This window comes from Chiloscyllium plagiosum, unplaced genomic scaffold (genome assembly GCF_037043375.1).
Source record: "Chiloscyllium plagiosum isolate Xiang-an unplaced genomic scaffold, Cpla_swu_hap1 HiC_scaffold_10, whole genome shotgun sequence".
Lineage (NCBI taxonomy): Eukaryota > Metazoa > Chordata > Chondrichthyes > Orectolobiformes > Hemiscylliidae > Chiloscyllium > Chiloscyllium plagiosum.
The window spans coordinates 4,974,213-4,992,272 of NW_028270148.1; the positions used below are offsets into that span (position 1 = coordinate 4,974,213).

The following is an 18,060-nucleotide window of genomic DNA, read 5'->3' on the forward strand; positions in this document are numbered from 1 at the left end:
AGAGTAGACCACTCAGCCCATCAAGCCTTTAAATTACTGCCATGTCTATTTTCACCAATTTCCTACATGATCTGCATTCCATTCCCACGTTTTAATCCTCTACGGAGGGTTTGGTCCTGCATTCACCTGTTTATCCTTCAGTGCAGCTTGCACAGTTTACATTATGTTTGGACTGGAGCCCACCTGGTTCTGATTACCAGTGTGATAGCTCCAAATGGTAGTGGTCCCAAGTGAGAAAGGATGAACTGACACCTCTTCCTAATTCATCTCCTCTCTTGGTTGGTCACAGCAAGATTAATTTTAAAAGGCGGCCTTACCTCACGGATATCTTTCCTCAGCTCAAACGCATTTTTATTTGAAAGGAATCCAAATTAATCTGGGTTTCTTCATTAGCAACTAACCAGGGGAAAAGCTTGTGAAAGACAGACACAGGGATGGTAATAATTAAGAAGATATCTGGATCAGCCTCTGGGTTTGGTGCAAAGTAAGGTCAATGTAAAGTCATCCTATTCCCAGAGGGCCATAGTTCCAGAAGCTGCTCTCATTAGAGACAAGGAGAGGGAGGGCGACTTCTGATGGGTGTTTAACTTGAGGGTGACTATATCTCATGTCAGGGGAGAGGCTATAGAAATGGGAGCTGCCTGATAACCTCGGCTATTGTGGGAATTGAAACAACACTGTTGATAATACTGTAAATTGTAAACCAGTGCTCAGTCAACTGGGCTAACCAGCAACACCTCCCCATCCCCTCAGCATCCCACCTTTGAAAAGTCAATGGTGAAACCTCATGGGAGTTTAAACAAAGAAACAAAAAACAGTACAGCACAGGAACGGAACCTTTGGCTCACCAAGATTGCATTAACAAATGATGCTTTTCTAAACTAAAAGCCTTTTGCCTCGATGCGGTCTCTATTCCCTGCCTCTTCAGGTAACAGATAAATGGTGGCGTCAATGGGTTGCTGGGCCTCCAGCACTCAGAGCGATGGAGTTGAAGTATTTTCTTTACCTGTTGTGTAGTGGTGTCTAATTACTGTTCCCAAGCTGTGATTTTTGCAGGACTAGACTCCACATCAGTGCATCAACCTATGAACGTTCACAAACCAGGGATAGCAGTTGCCTGTTAATTTCTTTTGAGTATAGTTCTGGAAGAGTAAATTCCAAAATGTCTGCAGTTCAGGACATAATCCTGAATGGCATTCTGTTGAGATGAGTAGTCACTCTCATTCTCTCTGTACCATGGGATCTTGCTGAGCTTTGAATTGTATTTCTCTCTTTGTTGTCAGTAGTTCCCTGGCACCTTTTCAGGTGTGACACCCCAATGTTCCCCTCAGAACTTTGTCAGACAGCCACTGGATTTACAGCCACCATTCCCTTTGTGCTGTCAGTTGTAAATACCACATCTTTTAATTTCCTTCCTTTTGGGACTGTAGGTTCAAACAGAAAAATTCTGTTCTGCTGGCATGGCTGTGGTTTTAAAAATCATGTCTCCTGCAGCACCCTGTGAGTTGGAAATAATGTTGAGTCTTCATTGAACAAGGAAAATACTGGCAGACATCACAGAGATGAACAGTTCTGAACTAAAGAATACTTACCCATGGGGGAAGTGGATGTTTGTGATTGTAGTACCAATCAAATGGGCTGCTTTTTCCTGGATTGTGTGAATCTTCTTGACTGTTGTTGGCGCTGCAATCATCCAGGCAAATGGGGAGCATTCCATCGCACTTCTGACTTGTGTCTTGTTGATGATGGTCAGGCTCTGGGGAATCAGGAGGAGTGTTGCTCCAAAACTGTGCACAATATTCCACGTATGGTCTTACAAAGGTCCGGTATAGCTGCAGCAAGACATTCCTGCTCCAATACTCACATCCTCTTGTTATAAAAGCCAACATACCATTTGTCTTCTTTTCAGTAATTGGTGTTCAAGGAGACCTTGCTCTCGTTGCTCCTCTCCCTTTTCCCAATCTATAATCCTTCAGACAAACAATCTGCCTTCCTGGATAGCCTCACATTTATCTACATTATCCTGCATCTGCAATGCACTTGTCCATTCACTCAAATTGTCCAATTCACATTGAGGCTTCTCTGCATCCTCCTCACAGCTCATCCTCTGATCCAGCTTTTTGTCATCAACAAACTTGGGGATATTACATTTTGTTCCCTCATCTAAATCATTGAAACAATTTGTGAATACCTGGCGTCCTAGCACAGATCTCTGCAGCATCCACGAGTCTACAATTTGGAGAAAGATTTGTTCATTCCTACTTTTTCTTTCCTTTGCCAACCCATTCTCCATCCGTGGATCCCAAATCCATGTGTGTTCATTTTACTTGTTATTCTGTACAGTGGAACCATATTGAAAGCTTTCTGAAAGTAATTGTGGTGAGGTGCCGGAAGGTTGGCTAATGTGGTGCCACTGTTTAAGAAGGGTGGTATGAACAAGCCAGGGAACTATAGACAAGTGAGCCTGATGGTGGTGGGCAAGTTGTTGGAGGGAATCCTGAGGGATAGGATGTACATGTATTTGGAAAGGCAAGGACTGATTAGGGATAGTCAACATGGCTTTGTGTGTAGGAAATCATGTCTCACAAACTTGATTGAGTTTTTTGAAGAAGTAACAAAGTGGATTGACGAGGGCAGAGCTGTAGATGTGATCTATGTTGACTTCAGTAAGGCGTTCAACAAGGTTCCCCATGGGAGACTGATTAGCAAGGTTAGATCTCACGGAATACAGGGAGGATGAACCATTTGGATACAGAATTGGCTCAAAGGTAGAAGCCAGAGGGTGGTGGTGGAGGGTTGTTTTTCAGACTGGAGGCTAGTGACCAGTAGAGTGCCACAAGGATCAGTGCTGAGTCCTCTGCTTTTTGTCATTTACATAAATGATTTGGATGTGAGCATAAGAGGTACAGTTAATAAGTTTGCAGATGACACCAAAATTGGAAGTGTAGTGGACAGCGAAGAGGGTTACCTCAGATTACAACAGGATATTGACCAGGTGAACCAATGGGCTGAGAAGTGGCAGATGGAGTTTAATTCAGATAAATGCGAGGTGCTGCATTTTGGGAAAGCAAATCTTAGCAGGACTTATACACTTAATGGTAAGGTTCCTAGGGAGTGATGCTGAACAAAGAGACCTTGGAGTGCAGATTCATAGCTCCTTGAAAGTGGAGTTGCAGGTAGATAGGATAGTGAAGAAGGCATTTGGTATGCTTTATTTTATTGGTCAGAGTATTGAGTACAGGTGTTGGGAGGTCATGTTGCAGCTGTATAGGACATTGGTTAGGCCACTGTTGGAATATTGCAGTTCTGGTCTCCTTCCTATCGGAAAGATGTTGTGAAACCTGAAAGGCTTCAGAAAAAATTTACAAGGATGTTGCCTGGGTTGGAGAATTTGAGCTATCGGGAGAGACTGAACAGGCTGGGGCTGTTTTCCCTGGATTGTCGGAGGCTGAGGGGTGACCTTATTGAGGTTTATAAAATCATGAGGGGCATGGGTAGGGTAAATAGGCAAAGTCTTTTCCCTGGGATCGGGGAGTCCAGAACTTGAGGGCATAGGTTTAGGGTGAGAGGGGAAAGATATAAAAGAGACCAGAGGGTGGTACGTGTATGGAATGAGCTGCACCAGAGGAAGTGGTGGAGGCTGGTAGAATTGCAACATTCAAGAGGCATTTGGATGGGTATATGCATAGGAAGGGTTTAGAGGAATATGGGCCGGGTGCTGGCAGGTGGGACTACATTGGGTTGGGATATCTGGTCAGCATGGACAGGTTGGACCGAAGAGTCTGCTTCCATGCTGTACATCTCTATGACTCTATGACTCTAAGCAAAAGGGAAATACAATGAAGAAAAAGGTAGGAACTTGTCAAATATATGTATTTCTGCATGGTGCATCAGATGAGTTTCCCTGATTTTTGTTTTCTCCCTTTTCTGCCCTTAATAGCCATGTCTTAGAGTTATAGAGTCATGGAGAGATAAAGCACAGAAATAGACCCTTTGATTCAACTTGTCCATGTCAACCAGCTACCCAAAATTAATCTTGTTGCATTTGCCAGCATTTGGCCCATATCCCTGTAAATCTTTGTGATAGGTGTACCTTCCTATTTATATACCCATCCAGACACTTTTAAAATGGTGCAATTGTACCTGCCTCCATCACTTGCTCTGGCAGTTCATTCAATACATGAACCACATGGTTTCTTTTAATTTTTTTTACGTCTCACCTTGAACTTGTATCCTTTTGAACTCTCCTATGCTGTAAAAAGAGTTTGGCTGATCACCCGGTTCACACCCCTCGTGATTTTATAAACTTCCAAAGGTCACCCCTCAGCCTCTGATGTTTCAGGTAAAATAGCCCCAATCTATTCAGCCTCTCCCTATAGCTCAAATGTTTTGCCTATCTTGTGTGACTGCCTTCTTATGGGACAGGATAAATTCAAACAGAAATTGTGTTTCCATTCTGTCTTTGGTTAAAACAAACAAGTTGCAATATGTTTAAGTTTATCTTGATCAGTTCAGTAACCTGGTTTGTGTTTACATTTACCCTGAGTTCATTGGTCAGGAGTTGATTGGAATGTTTAATGCAATCTTTCCCAATTGGGCCAACTCTGGGAATAGTGGGCTTAATTTCCTGGGAGTCATGACAATGTTGAATTTTAAATAACCATGTTGCAATTATAACTTTAATGTATCTGTAAATAATCTGTGGATATGTTCCATTTTCATGATAATTACTGCAGCGATTGTAACCACCTCTGTGTAATTCTCAGGGTAAATACACTGCGAACAAATCATAAACACAAACAATATCAGATTCACTTCATGGAAAGCCCACTCAGTGATGTCTGTTCACCAAAGGGTTAAAAAGAAGTTAAAGAGAAACTTTGAAAAAGAAGAAATGTTTCAAATTTCAGTCCCCATGGGAAATGAGAGAACTGTGCTGAACTTCCTCTTTACTAACATTTTAACAACTTTAACCCCTGAGAAACAAGAGACTAAAGAAGCTGCAGTTGGCCTGGACACTTTGTATTTTGATGTATCAACTGGATTTACAATAAATTGTGTGGACAAACAGGGCTGTCACTCTCTTGAGATGATCAGTGGAACTCGGTTTGCTGTGATCCTGTATCTCTGTGTTACTGTGGGTAAGTGTTTGCTTTGGAGAAATTTAACTTGTTATAAAAGACCTTTCCATGGTTTGTGCTGCTGTGGAATTTGTATGAATTCTATAGTTAGAACGTTCAGAGCTAGAGGGGTGTGTCACAAGGAGAATTTATCACTGTTTGGGGATTGTTTGGTGCAGCTAACACAGAGTTCCACAGTGTGGGAACACAGAGCAGAAAACAGAGTGTTCCTCCCATCCTTTGCTGTCATTCATTTTCTGGGAGAATGGGATTGAGGGACAGGCTGCACATTAAGGTGTGAATTTCAGGTGAATTGGATCAGCCTGTGTGCTCACTGGGTCTCGTTAGTGTGGATTTGAAAGACAACCTCCCATTTTCACAAAGTTGGTGAATTTACAGCTTTGTGATTCAGAGTGAGTTTCACCGATCACTCGCATCAATTTTCTATAATCAATAATATTGAATTTGTTCCATTAAAACATCTTCAGGACATCACAAACTGTGAACCAGTTTGAAGTTCAGTATCTGTGACAGCACCGAATCCTGGGTCTGTTCCTCACTGGGAACATTTCCAAAGATGAATGTGCTGAATGCCAGTTCATGTTTTGTGTGATGGTGTTAATTGAAGGAAGGATGTTGATGATCAGGAGATGGAGAGTGTCTCCTGTTCTTTTTCACATTGTGATTTGTGATCTTTAAATCTTTGAATTGGATGCTCTAGCATTCCATACAACATCTGATGGAAACAAGGACAGAGTGCAATCTTCTCTCTGTTGCTGCTGTTTGTAGCCCCTCCTGCCAGATGATCTGCTGCCATGCCACCACACTCATCTGTTTTTTTTAACAGCCACACCCACCCACTGTAGCTTGTCTGAAACTGTTCTCTGACATCCGGCTAGTCCACCAGAACATTGGCTTTGAGCCAAACACCAGAAATAGTTTTGACAGCCACAGCTTCCTGTCCTTGGATGGTGGGTGCCAGGACTGCGTTGTCAGCGGAGGTGGTAGAGGCGAGCACAATAGCATCATTTTAGATGTATTCCAATGCGTTAATGTTCAGGGAGCAGAGGCATACAGATCTTGAGATAATAGGTGAGAAGTTTAGGTAGAGGATCTGGATTGGTGCTGTGTTGGAGGGCCGATGTGCCTGTTCTTGTGCTGTCATTTTCTTTGTTCTTTGTTCTTCTTTGTTCTAAGTGTGAGAGAGTTACCAACTGAGCCAAGCTGCCACCTCACACTGACTGAGAGTATAGTATCCCCCTGTGTTCCCACCATTTCCCAGCTGTTCAAAGGACAGACAATCATGTGGAATAAACTGGGGATTTCACCATCTACAGAGCAAAGAGAGGGAACGCTAGCTCAAAAAGAGTTTTGACAATTTGCCTGAGATAGGGGTTGCCTTTTCTGAGTACCAGCTGCAAACTGAGGCCAGGAAACAGAAAAGGGGAAGCAACTTTTGCTGCACAGAGTGGAATCTCATTGTTCCCAAACTCATAGGAATGTTCTGATGAAGAAGGAAGCCATTGGGCCCATTGTTTCAGCACTGGCTCTCTCAGCACTTTGACGTAGTGTCAATTGTTTGCCTTTTCCCCTTCACCCTGAACATTATTTTGGTTTGAACAACCATCCAATACTGATGGATGTTAAATACCTCAATTGGAGCTTAAGACCACAAGACATAGAAAGAGAATTAGACCATTTAGCCCATCATGCCTGTTTCACCATTCAATGAGATCATGGCTGTTCTGATAGTCCCCATCTCTACTTTCATGCCTTTTTCCCATATCCCTGGATTCCATTACTGATTGAAAATATGTCTCTCTCAACTTAAATATATTTCATGACCCAGCCTTTGACAGCCCTCTGTAGTAAAATATTCCTCAGATTCACTTCCTCTGAGAGATGAAATTCCTCCTCATCTCCATCTTATATCGGAGACCCATTCCTATGAGCTTTTGCCCTCTGGTCCCAGACACTCCCACAAAGGGAAACAACCTCCTCTCCATATTCACCCGGTCAAGGCCCAAAGAGATGTTTCAAATCTTTTTTTCATTCTAAACTCTAAACCAGGACAAGCCCTTCCCCTTACTTTTAAAATATTCCACACAATTCTGATCATCGTGTAAACAAAGATTTTATTAAACTGGAAAGAGTACAGATACTATTTGTAAGGATGTTGGTGGGAATAGAGGGTTTGAGTTAAAAGGAGGTACTGGGGTTATTTTTCCTGCAATGTAAGAAAATGAGGGGTGACCCTTTAGAGGTTTATAAATTTATGTGGGACGCGGATAAAGTGGATAGCTAAGGCCTTTCCCAAGGGTAGAGGTGTACAAAAATAGACAGCATATTTATAAGGTGAGAAGGAAAAGATTGAAAAGGGACCTGAGGGACACATTCTTGACACAGAAGGTGTTGCATGTATGGAACAAACTGCCAGAGGAAGTTTTAGAGGTCAGTATAATTACATCTGTAAGAAGACATTTGGATGGGTCCATGAATAGAAACGTTTAGAGGGATATGGGCCTCAAGTGGCTTCAAGTGGACAGGGCCTGGGAAATGAATATTCAAGGATACACGTGTTATCGTAAGGACAGACTGACGGGCAGAGGGGGTGGGGTGGCTTGTTAGTAAGGGATGATATTCAGTCCCTTGCGCGGGTGTACCTAGAGTCAAGAGATGTAGAGTCAGTGTGGATAGAGTTTCGAAATACCAAGGGTAAAAAGACCCTCTTGGGAGTCATCTAGAGGCCCCCAAACAGTAGTCGGATGTAAGTTAAATCAGGAGCTGAAATTGGCCTGTCGCAAAGATGTCACTACAGTTGTTATGGAGGATTTTAACATGCAGGTAGACTGGGAGAATCAGGATAGTATTGGGCCACAAGAAAGAGACTTTGTGGAGTGCCTCAGAGATGGATTCTTAGAGCAGCTGGTGCTGGAGCCGACCAGGGAGAAGGCAATTCTGGTTCTGGTATTGTGTAACGAACCAGAATTGGTCAGAGACCTCAAAGTGAAGGAGCCATTGGGAAGTAGTGACCATAATACAATAAGCTTCAATCTGCAATTTGAGAGGGAGAGGGTACAGTCAGAAGTGACAGTACTTCTGTTGAATAAAGGGAATTATGGAGCTATGAGGGAGGAGCTGGCCAAAGTTCAATGGTGCAATACCTTAGCAGGGATGACCGTGGAGGAACAATGGCGGATATTTCTGTGTATAATGCAGAAGTTGCAGGATCAGTTCATTCCTAAAAAGAAGAAAGATCCCAGGAGGAGGCATGGTGGCCGTGGCTGACGGGGGAAGTAAAGAAACATATAAAGTTAAAAGAGAAAAAGTATAACATAGCTAAGATAAGTGGGAAAACTGAGGACTGGGAAGCTTTTAAAGAGCAACAGAGGATTACTAAGAAGGAAATAAGCAGAGGAAAAATGAGGTACGAAGGTAAACTGGCCAAGAATATTAAGGAGGATAGTAAAAGCTTTTTTAGGTATGTGCAAGGCAAAAAAATGGTTAGGACAAAAATTGGGCCCTTGAAGACAGAAACAGGGGGATACATTACTAGGAACAAAGAAATGGCAGAGGAATTAAATGGGTACTTCAGATCGTGTTCACTTGGGAAGACACAAGCAATCTCCCTGAGGTAACAGTGGCTGAAGGACCTGAACTTAAGGGAATTTATATTTGCCAGGATTTGGTGTTGGAGAAGCTGTTAGGTCTGAAGATTGATAAGTCTCCGGGCCTGATGGTCTGCATCCCAGGGTACTGAAGGAGGTGGCTCGGGAAATCGTGGATGCGTTGGTGATTATTTTCCAGAGTTCAATAGATTCGGGGTCGGTTCCTGAGGATTGGAGGGTGGCTAATGTTGTACCACTTTTTAAGAAAGGTGGGCGAGAGAAAGCAGGTAATTATAGACCAGTTAGTCTGACCTCAGTGGTGGGAAAGATGCTGGAGTCTATTATAAAGGATGAAATTACTGCACATCTGGATAGTAGTAACAGGATAAGACAGAGTCAGCATGGATTTATGAAGGGGAAATCATGCTTGACTAATCTTCTTGAATTTTTTGAGGATGTAACTATGAAGTTGGACGAGGGAAATCCAGTAGATGTAGTGTACCTGGACTTTCAGAAAGCTTTTGATAAAGTCCCACACAGGAGGTTAGTGAGTAAAATTAGGGTGCATGGTATTGGGGGCAAAGTACTAGATTGGATTGAAAATTGGTTGGCTAATAGGAAACAAAGGGTAGTGATAAACGGCTCCATTTCGGAATGGCAGGCAGTGACCAGTGGGATACCGCAGGGATCCGTGCTGGGACCGCAGCTTTTTACAATATATGTTAATGATATAGAAGATGGTATCAGCAATAATATTAGCAAATTTGCTGATGATACAAAGCTGCGTGGCAGGGTGAAAAGTGATGAGGATGTTAGGAGATTACAGCGTGACCTGGACAAGTTAGGTGAGTGGGCAGATGCATGGCAGATGCGGTTTAATGTGGATAAATATATGGTTATCCACTTTGGTAGCAAGAACAGGAAGGCAGACTGCTACCTCAATGGAATCAATTTATGTAAAGGGGCAGTACAGAGAGATCTGGGTGTTCTTGTACACCAGTCAATGAAGGCAAGCATGCAGGTACAGCAGGTAGTGAAGAAGGCTAATAGCATGCTGGCCTTCATAACAAGAGGAATTGAGTATAGAAGCAAAGAGGTGCTTCTGCAGCTGTACAGGGCCCTGGTGAGACCACACTTGGAGTACTGTGTGCAGTTCTGGTCTCCAAATTTGAGAAAAGACATTCTGGCTATTGAGGGAATGCAGCGCAGGTTCACGAGGTCAATTCCTGGAATGGCAGGATTACCTTACACTGAAAGAATGAAGCGACTGGGCTTGTATACCCTTGAGTTTCGAAGATTGAGAGGGGATCTGATTGAGACGTATAAGATTATAAAAGGATTGGACACTCTGGCAGTAGGAAACATATTTCCAGTGATGGGTGAGTGCCGAACCAGAGGACATAGCTTAAAAATACGAGGTAGACCATTTAGGACAGAGCTCAGGAGAAACTTCTTCACCCAGAGAGTGGTGGCTGTGTGGAATGCTCTGCCACAGAGGGCAGTGGAGGCCCACACTCTGGATTCATTTAAGAAGGAGTTGGATAGAGCTCTCAAAGATAGTGGAATCAAGGGTTATGGAGATAAGGAAGGAACAGGAAACTGATTAGGAATGATCAGCCATGATTATATTGAATGGCGGTGCAGGCTCGAAGGGCTGAATGGTCTACTCCTGCACCTATTGTCTATTGTCTCTTGTCTCTTGTCTATTGTCAAACATGGGCAAATGGTATTAGTTCAGTGATGCTTAGCTGATCAGAATTGATGAATTAGACCAAAGGATCTGTTTCCATGCTGTATGACTCGATGACTCTCGGAACAAAGTGGGTAACTGTAGGTTAATTCACCTCACATCTATTGTTGGAAAAATATTGAAATCAATTATTAAGGAAGTATTAGCAACTGTAACCTAATAAAGCAGAGTTGGTGTGGCTTCATGACAGGGAAATCCTGTCTGACTAATTTAAGGGAGCTTTTTAAAGAAACCTTCACCAGCATGGATAGTGGGGAACCACTGTTGTATTTTGACTTCAAGAAAGTGTTTGACAAGGGACATCACAAAAATTTAAGACAAAAGATGAGCCCATGGTATTGGAGGTTCTATACTAGTATGGACTATCGAGAATTGATCAAAGGGCAGCAAACAAGTTGATGTTGATGATGCATGTCCAATGGGGTTCCATGAGATCAGTGTTCAGACCACAACTGTTTACAACACAGATTAATGACTGGGAAGAAGGAAATGGATGTACTGTAGAAATACTTCCAAATGACACAAAATAGGTGGAAAGGCAGATTGTGAGAGGGGTACAAACAGTTTACAGAGAGACGAATGGTAGGTTAACTAGTAGGCAAAAAGCTGGCAATTGGAGTACAATGAAGGGAAATATGAAGTTTGGAAGAGAGTACAAACTAACAAAATATTATTTAAATGAATAAAAACTGCAGAAAGCCAGCACACAGGGACAGTAGGTAATCAGGAAGGCAAATGGAATGCTGGCCCTGATTTAAAGGAGGTTGGAGTATAAGAGAAGGGAGGTCTTATTGCAATTGCGCAAGAGACACTGGGGTCTATTACTGTAAAGTGTGGGGAGATATCAGTGGGACAGGAACCCAGCTGACTGTAACAGATAAGTCCTGTTTACCTTAGAATAATCTGATACAGTAACCATTTCCACATGGATTTATTGGAGAGGAGAATGTGTTAAATTCCTCTGGTAAATAGAAAGCAGAGAGCTTGATATAAACATAGAATAGTTACCTTCTCTTCTTTTACTCACAGATAGAATAAACGGTTTATCCTCCTGCACCAGTTTCTCAATCTCAAATTCTTTATCTTCTCTCTATCTTTCTGCTTCTCCATCTCATTTGTTCTCAGTGTTGTATTTAACATTCTCCTCTCTCTCTCTGGTTTTGTTTCATTCATTCTTGGCACATGGCCATCATAGTTGGGCCAGCACTTGTTGTCCATTGTAAATGGTCCTTGAGAAGAAATGTCTTCACCCAGAGAGTGGGGAACCTGTGGAATTCTCTGTCACAGGAAGCAGTTGAGGTCAAAATATTGAGAGGTTTCAAGAAGGTGTTCAATATATTTATTTGGGATAAAGGGATCAAATGGTATGGGGAAAAAGCAGGAGCAGGGATGTGCATTGGATGATCAGCCATGATTATGTTCAAAGGTGGTGCAGGCTCAATGGGCTGAATGGCCTACTCCAGCTCCTGTTTTCTTAATTCTGAGAATGTGATGGTGAGCTGCCTTCCTAAACTGCTGTGTTGGGACATTTGGTCCAGTGAAACTGAAGGAATGATGATGATGTATTTCTATGTCAGGATGGACAAAGTTAAAAATCTCTTAAAAACATTTATGGTCCAACATCCAAACATTTGTATTTCCCAATAAACCTGTTGGAATATAACCTGATGTTGTGTGATTTTTAAAATTTTCCACCTCAGTCTAACACCGGCACCTTCACTTTATGTCAGGATGGTGAATGCACTGGAGGAGAACGTGAAGAAAGTGCTGTCCCATGTACCTGCTGCCCTTGTCCTTTCAGATGGGAGAGGCTGTGGGTTCAGAAGCTGTTGTTGAAACAGCCTTGGGGGTTACTGAAGGGCATCTTGTGGATGGTACTCACTGTGTATCAGTGTTAAAGGAAATGGGTATTGGTGTTAGTTGTGGTGCCATTCAAGTGGCTGCATTATCATGGATGGCATGAAGCTTCTTGAGTGTTGTTGGAGCTGCACCCATCCAGGCAAGTTGTTCCATCATCCTTCTGATTTCTGCTTTGTCAATAGGTGGTAGTCAGGCTGTGGGAGGCAGAGTGTGAGCTACTCACCTCGGCCTGCTCTTGTAGCCACAATATTTATTACACTGCTCCAGTTAATGGATGGGTCAATGGGTCTCCCAGGATGTGGTTCACCAAATAACTGTTTTCTTTATTTTTTGATGTGGGCATCGTTGGCAAAAAGCAGCATTTGTACTTCATCTCTTTTTGCCCTGAAACTGAGCTTCTTGCCTGCTCATTCCAGACAGCAATAAGAGCAATCCACATTGCACTGGATCTGGAGCCACAAGTAGGCCAGGCCAAGATAAGGTCAGCAGATTTCCTTCCAAGAAGGACCGTAGTGAACCAAATGGGTTTTTCCAACAATTGATGGGAACATCAGGAATTAAGATGACATAGAGATTTAACACTTTAATAGAACACAACACAATTTGTTTTATTGAAACTTATTGTATTTCAGAATCATTCACTCCCATGAGCAAGATCCATGTTCAAACAGACCACAGCTGCTCTATATCTCAGCATCATTTAAACTAAAGGTTAAATTGGTTTCCGGTGTAACTCATTCAGATCTGACTAATTGAGGACTCCGGATCTGTACTTGATGGAGTTTAGAAGGATGACGGGAAATATTTGATGACAACTTACAGAATATTCAGAGACCTGGATAGGGAGAATGTGGAGAAGAGGTTTCCACTTGTTGGAGAGACTCGGACCTGAGGGTACAGCTTCAGAGTGAAGGAATCATCTTTTAGAAATCAGATGAGGAGGAATTTCTTCATCATTACTCTGTGGTACTAATTGCCACGGAAGACTGTGGAGGCCACGTCACTGAGTGTATTTAAGACAGAGATAGATAGGTACTTGGTTCATTAGGGGATGAAAAAGTCTGGTGAGAAGACAGGAGAATGGGGATGAGAAACCTTTTATTCATGATCAAAATGTGGACAGCAAACTCAGTGGACTGAATGGCCTAATTCTGCTCCTGTATCTTATGGGCTCATGATCTTGAGGTTTTAAATGGGAAATTTCAACCTCCAGCTCTTGAGTCTTTGGGCCATTATTTCCCACAACCCTCTGCAGCTCCTGTTCTGTTCAATGACACTCCCATCTCCACGTCTGATGTCCTTGTCTGAACTAAACCGTTCTTATGACCCTTATTCATTTCCTTAGTCTAAGAGACACAGACAGAGGGACATAGAAACAGACCTTTCAGCCCATCAAGTCTGCTCCATCACTCAATTAAATGACGGACGATCAATGACCTCAATGGCACCTTCACACACTATCTCCAAATCCCTTCATGTAAATCACCTCCAGTAAGCTCTCAGTTTCAGTCTAGAACATTCCCAATGACTGAGTGTCCAGAGTTTTCTGGGAAATGTCAGTTATTGGAATTTCAGACAAGACTTTGACAAGGTCCACTGTGGAAGCTGATAGTGAAAGTACAAGCTGGTGGGATGCAGGGTCATCTGGATCCAAAGTTGGATCCAAAATTGGTTCTGTCCAAACAACAGAGGGTGGTAAAGGCCTGTTTGTGTGACTGGATGTCAGTCTCCAGTGGTGTACCACAGGGATCAGTGCTGGGTCTGTAATTGTACCTGCTGTATGTAAACATTGCATATCCAAATATAGGGGATTGCATGTAAGTTTGCAGATGACACAAAGATTGGCCAGGTGGTCATAGAGTCATAGAGTCCTATAGCACAGAACCAGGCCCTTTGGCCCAAACTGGTCCAAACTGACCAAAATGTCCACCTCTGCTAACCCCATTTCCCTGTACTTGGCCCATATCCTTCTAATCCTTTCATATTCATGTTTTTATCCAAATACTTGTTAATGTATCTGTCTCAACAACTTCTGCTGGCAGCTCATTCCATATGTGCAGCACCCTCTGTGTAAAAAAGTTGCCACTCAGGTTCCATTTTATTCTTTTCCCTCTAACTTTCAACTGATGCCTTTTAGTCCATGATTCCCCAACTCTGGGAAAAACATTGAGTGCATTCATCCTATCTCTGCCTCTCATGATCTTACACACTTCTATAAGTTCCCTGCTCAGTCTTCTCTGCTCTGAAGAAAAATGTCTGAGTTTGTCCAACCTCTCACTATAACTCAGACCCTTGAGTCCTGGCAACATCCTCGTAAATTTCTTCTGCACTCTTTCCAGTTTAATAACATTCCTCTGATAACAAGGTGACCAAAACTGAACACAATACACCAAGTGCAGTATCACCAACATCCTGTACAACTGCAATATAACTTACCAATTCCTATACTCAATGCCCTGACTGATGAATGCCCAGAGTGTCATAAGCCTTCCTCACTTCCCTGTCTACCTGTGAATCCACTTTCAGAGAACCGAGCACTTGAACTCCTATTTTCATGTCATCTGAAAACTCATGACTCATGCCTTATACATACTCATCAAACTCATTCATATAGATTACAAACAGCAGTGGGCCAAGCACCCACTGAGGCACTTCACTAGTCACAGGCCTCCAGTCCAACAAGCATCCTTCCACTAGTACCCTCTTTTTCCTACCACCAAGCCAATTGTGTATCCAATTTGCCAGCTCCGCCTGGATTCTATGTGATCTAACCGCCCAGCCTACCATTTGGAACCTTAGCAAAGGTCTTACTGAAATCTATGTCTAAAACCTTGCTCTTGTCAACCTTCCTGGTCACTTCATCAAACAACTCAAACAAATTTGTAAGGCATGATCTCCCACTTACAAAACCATGCTGACTGCTCCTAATCAAACCCTGTCTTTCCAAATGCATGCATACCTTATCCCTCAGAACCTTCTCAAATAACATACCCACCATGAATGTTCGGCTCACTGCTCCATGGTTCCCAGGTTTCTCTTTGCTGTCCTTCTTGAATAAGGGGAGTATTTGTTACCCTCCAGTCTCCAGGACCTTACATGTGGCTAACGATGATGCAAAGAAATAAGCCAGGACCTCCGCAATTTCTTCATTAACCTCATGCAGTGTTCTTGGATATATCTGGTCAGGACCAGGAGATTTATCCACCTTCATACATTCTAATACATCCAGCACATCGTCTACCGTGATACAGACTGTCCCCAAGATATCACCACCAACTTCCCCAAGTTCCCAAGTCTTCTTTTCTTTCTCCATAGTGGAGAAATACTCATTGAGATCCTCACCCATCTCTTGCGGTTCTTCACATACACATGCACTTTGGTCATTGAAGGGTCCTAATCTCTCTCTAGTTATTCTTCTTTCTTTAATATTCTTAAATAATATCTTTGGATTCACCCTAGTCTTCTCAGCCAAGGCTATCTAATGCCCCTTTTTTGCCCTCCTGATTTCCTTCTTCACTAAACTCCTGTGTACCCTATATACCTCCAGGGATTCCCTGATCCCACCAGCCTGCTCCTGAGCCATACCTCCTCCTTTTTTTCTGGTCAAAGCCTCAATATCTCTTGAAGAAGTAATGAAGTGGATTAATGAGGGCACAGTAATGGATGTGGTCTGTGTGGACTTCAGTAAGCACTTTGACAAGGTAGCTCATGGTAAACTGTTTAACAAGTTTAGGTCACATCGAGTACAAGGAGAGCTAGCCATTTGGATACAGAACTGGCTTGAAAGTAGAAGAGGGTGGTAGAGGGTAGTTTTTCAGACTGGAGGCCTGTGACTAGTGGAGTGCCACAAGAATCAGTGCTGGGTCCACTGCTTTTCGTCATTTATATAAATGATTTGAATGTGAAGATAGGAGGTATTAGATTAGATTCGATTCTCTACAGTGTGGAAACAAGACCTTCGGCCCAACCAGTCCACACCAATCCTCCGAAGAGTAACCAACCCAGAACCATTTCCCTCCAATTAATGTACCTAACACTATGGGCAATTTAGCACGGCCAATTCACCTGACCCACATATCTTTGGACTGTGTAAGGAAACCGGAGTATCCAGAGGAAACTTACGCAGAAAAGGGGAGAATGTGCAAACTCCGCACAGACAGTCACCCGAGGCTGCAATCGAACCTGGGACCCTGGTGCTGTGAGGCAGCAGTGCTTACCACTGAGCCACCATGCGGAGGATTATAGGTATGTCTAATAAGTTTGCAGATGATACCTAAACTGGAGGTGCAGTAGACAGTGAAGAGGGTTACCTCAGAATACAATGGGATCTTGATCAGATGGGCCAATGGGCTGAGAAGTGACAGATGGAATTTAATTTATATATATGTGATGTGCTGCATTTTGGAAAGGCAAATCCTTAATAGTAAGGTCGAGGGGAGTTTTGCTGATCAAAGAGACTTTGGAGTACAAGTTCATAATTCCTTGAAAGTGGAGTGGCAGGTAGATAGGATAGTGAAAAAAAGCATTTGGCATGCTTACCATTACTGGTCAGTGCATTGAGTACAGGAGTTGGAATGTTATGTTGTAGCTGTACAGAACATTGACTCGGCCACTTTTGGAATACTGTGTACAAATCTGGTCTCCCTGCTCTAGGAAGGATGTTGTGAAACTTGAAAGGGTTCCAAAAATATTGACAAGGATGTTGCCAGGGTTGGAGGGTTTGAGCTACAGGGAGAGGCTGAATACATTGGGGCAATTATCCCTGGTGCGACAAGGCTGAGGGATGACCATATCGAGATTTATAAAAGAAATGGCGTGGGTAAGGTAAGTAGTGAAGGCCCTTCCCCTGGATGAGAGAGTTCAAAACTAGAGGGTGTTGATTTAAGCTGAGAGGGGAAAGATTTAAGAGGGACCTGAGGGCAAATTTTTCATGCAGACGGTGGTACATATATGGCATGAGCTGCCAGAGGAAGTGGTCGGGGTTGGTACAATTCATTAAAAGAAACCTGGATTGGTATATGAATAGGAAGGGTTTGAGGAATATGGGCCTAATGCTGGCAAATGGAATGAAATTTATTTAGGATATCTGGTTGGTATGGGAGAGTTGGACTGAAGTGTTTGTTTCCATACTGTATGTCTCTGTGACTCTATGGCTGTACGACACGAACCACTCACTGTGCATAAAAAAAGTTGCCCCGATGTCTTTTTTATGTCTTCCTCCTCTCACTGAAAACATATGCTTCCCAGTCTTGAAACCTGTCCACCCCTTGCCAGGAGAGGATATTTGCCATTCACCTTATCTATATCCCTCATTTATAAACCACAAGATGGTCATCCCTCAACCTCCTATTCTTTGATGAAAAAAGTCAGTTGTATGGTCAAACTGTCTTACAGCCAGTACCACAACATTTCTGACCTGCTCTCTGTTGAGGGCAATTGATGCCAAACAATTAAAATTGCCACTTTTTAAAATACACTGTCGGACAGTGGGTGTCACTGGCTGGGTCCAGCTTTTATTGTCCATGACCAGTTGCCCTTGAGAGGGTAGTGATGAATTTCTTCTTAAACTGCTGTGGGAACTGAACTGTAGTTTGATCCACAAAACCCCTAGGGAGGGAATTCCAGGATTTATTTCCATGTTTGGATAGTGAGTGGCTTGGAAGGGAACGTGTAGCTGGTGGTGTTTCCATGTATCTACTGCGCTTGTCGTTCTAGATGGAAG

At 42.9% G+C, this 18,060-nt stretch overlaps 1 long non-coding RNA gene across 2 annotated transcripts in view; it reads left to right on the plus strand.

Annotated features, from left to right (window-relative positions):
* The first annotated feature begins 4,771 nt into the window (after positions 1-4,771).
* LOC122552562 (uncharacterized) overlaps positions 4,772-18,060 on the plus strand; it is a 42,897-nt gene continuing 29,608 nt past the window's right edge. For both annotated transcript variants that reach the window (XR_006312416.2, XR_015758333.1), the window contains exon 1: positions 4,772-5,141. This is a non-coding gene — a long non-coding RNA (uncharacterized LOC122552562). The remainder of the gene's footprint in view (positions 5,142-18,060) is intronic.